This window comes from Vicia villosa, linkage group LG1, assembly GCF_029867415.1.
Source record: "Vicia villosa cultivar HV-30 ecotype Madison, WI linkage group LG1, Vvil1.0, whole genome shotgun sequence".
NCBI classification, from domain to species: domain Eukaryota; kingdom Viridiplantae; phylum Streptophyta; class Magnoliopsida; order Fabales; family Fabaceae; genus Vicia; species Vicia villosa.
This window is the reverse complement of record NC_081180.1, coordinates 70135642-70138734: the sequence shown is the minus strand read 5'-3', so window position 1 is coordinate 70138734 and position 3093 is coordinate 70135642.

The following is a 3093-nucleotide window of genomic DNA, read 5'->3' as shown; positions in this document are numbered from 1 at the left end:
TGTATAGTAGATTACTAGATTCTCAAACGTCTTTTTTTAGCATGCTTGTTTAATATTTATTTATAAAAAATAGCATATTGGAATATAGTTTCAAAAAAGAATTCTCATAAAGATTCATAAAAACAAATATTGAATAAAAAAGCTAAAATTAAAGAACATAATAAATCAAGACAAGAATAATATTATTACAACACATTGATCAAAATTAGTAACATTTGGTAATTGAATGAATCATTAGAATCTACATATAATATAAAAATTAAATAATGATAATAGTATTTTGTTAACAAACTTTATATCTATAAAAGTATGCTCATTTATGAACTTCATCATAATAAAATTTAAGACATTCTTAGATACATCTTGCTCCATAGATATAACATTCAAGAAAGTGTTTCACCGTGTAAAATTTCTCTTTTGAATAAATTATTTTTAGAAGAAATATGATTGGATAATCTGTCAAGTAAATACTACATATGTAAGGGATTAAAATAATATCCTATAGTCTCTTTCTAATAATTTTTGTGAATAAATGAAGTTGCAGACGAAGCTGGAGTTGGACCTAGTGGTGGAAACGAGGCTGAAGGAGAAGGTGAGTCATCTTGTGGGATTGGAAATGGAAAAGCCAAATGGATCAACACATTTGATTTGAATGAGCTTCCCAATGATTCAGATGCTGAAGAAGACAAGGCATGAAATTTGCATTGTATTATGACTGTTTGGTTTAAAGCTCTTATCATTTACAGTTTTAAGTTTAGACTTAATAATGGTTTACTGTGTGTTTGATTTGTCGTATGACTTAGAATAATGGATTTCATAGTTGTAAGTGACCTTGAATCGTTGGTTGTATTGTTTCCAATAAGTGTTTTCTCCATGCATGTCTTTCTTTGAGAATATAGAGAAACCCTATTTATATTGTAATTAGCTGCTGCTATATTCAGTTGGGTTTTTGGTTTTGTTATTGTTTGTTTGGGTTTTGATTTTTGCTTACTTTTTTTAAATTTTGATTTGCTATTTGAACATTTGTGTTAATGGGTATTTATTTTGCACTTTGATTTAGAGGATTTATCTTACCACCCTCGAGTTAATCTAACACTCTTCATTTCTTTTAATGTTTTAAATAGTTCATTATTAAATTTGGGATGGTAAGAACGAAATTTCTGATAACATATTAAATTTTTGATAATTTATTTTAAAATTTTGGGTATGTATTTTTTAAAAATAAATAAATTTTTATATCATTTGAAACTTTTGACAAATTTTGAAACGTAATGTAATATACCGAGAAAAAAAAATTTTATCGAAAAATGAACTGTCGAATTTTTCAAAAAATTCAATAATTTCTTTTTTAAAAATTCAATAATTTTTTTTTTAAAATTCCAAAAAAAATGCAAAAACAAATTTTAATTTTTTTTTATAGGTTATAAGAGTGATAACACGTTATCATTGAGGGTGGCAGTTAAATCCTCTTTGATTTCTCTTTAAAAATAGGGTCATGTTCTGTTAGCCCCCAAACTATTCGTCTTATTCCAAACGAATATTAGAACTAATATACATATTTCGATTATTATTTAATTTTTTATTATAATAAAGACATATATTTTTTTTTGTAAGAGAGCGTTGTTGATACTCTTGGTTAGTTTATATAATTTAAAATTAATGAATTAAATCTTTAAAAAAATATATTTAAATATTGATGATTTGTTTTGTGATCAATCCGATCTTATCTTTGTTATATCTCATCCATGATTTAGAAATTGTTGTGTCTCGTCGTTATTGGACATGTATGTACCTCATCAAATTTTACAAGATTTATGAATTAAGTTTTTCTAAAATTGACTCAATCTAATATAAAATTGAATTTGATTTACATACAGCCCAACATAAATAGTCTTTTGAAATCCTCTGATAAAAAGTTTTAAATCTTTCATATAACTAGTCTAACCAATACTATATATTATCTATTGAAAAATTAAGCATGAAACAAGAAATAAAACCGTGTATTCGTGTGGTATATTTTAGTACTTTACTCAACTTTTAACTCACGGTAGTGCATTATTTAGATTTTAGTCTTATGAACAAGTCAAGAAAGTGATGCCATTATATTTTTTTGGAAATTTCTTAATAGACCTCCTAATCTTTTTGGTTATCCCTGACGAAATTTTCAAAATACCTCTTGTTTCAGAAATACATTTCCGAAAACGTACTTTTATTGAAAAAAAGGTGTTTTCGGAAATGCACTTTCGAAAAACACGAAAAAAAGGTGTTTTCGGAGATGCATTTTTGAAAACACCCCTTTTTGAGTTTTCGGAGATGCATTTCCGAAAACCCTTTTTGGGAGAGGGGAGTGTTTTTGGAGATGCATATCCGAAATATTCCAAGACCAAATTGGTCTTGGAATGTTTCGGATATACACTTCCGAAAGAATTCAATAATTATTAAAAAATTAAAATCAAGGTGAATCAATACAATTAATAGGTATAAAATGAAAGTGAATCAATAAAATGAAGGTGAATCAATAAAATGAAGGTGAATCAAAATTTCCTAAACAATTTTAAAGTTAAAAATTATTTTACTAACATATATAAATCAAAAACATCTTAATTTCATATGTAAATTTTGAATTATATAAAATTAAATATAAAATTTATTTCATTAAATAAAATTAAGACAAAATCTTTTTTTAATTTTTTAAACTAAATAAAAAATTATAACTCATTTTTAATTATGAATCAGAATAGAAATATATAAATATATAATCATAATTATTAATTTTGTAAGTGAAATATATAAATATATAATATATAAATATATAATAATTATTATATAAATATATAAATATATAATTATTATTATAAATTAAAACACTCATTTTTTTAATTTTTATAATTATTATATAAATATATAAATTAAAACACTCATTTTTTTAATTTTTTTTATAAATATATAACAATTATTATAAATATATAAATAAAAAAATATAACTTATTTTGTAAGTGAAATTATTTTATTTTTTTTAATTAAAATTATTTTAAATTTTAAAATATGAATCAGGATAGAAATATATAATAACTATTATTCATAACTAATAAA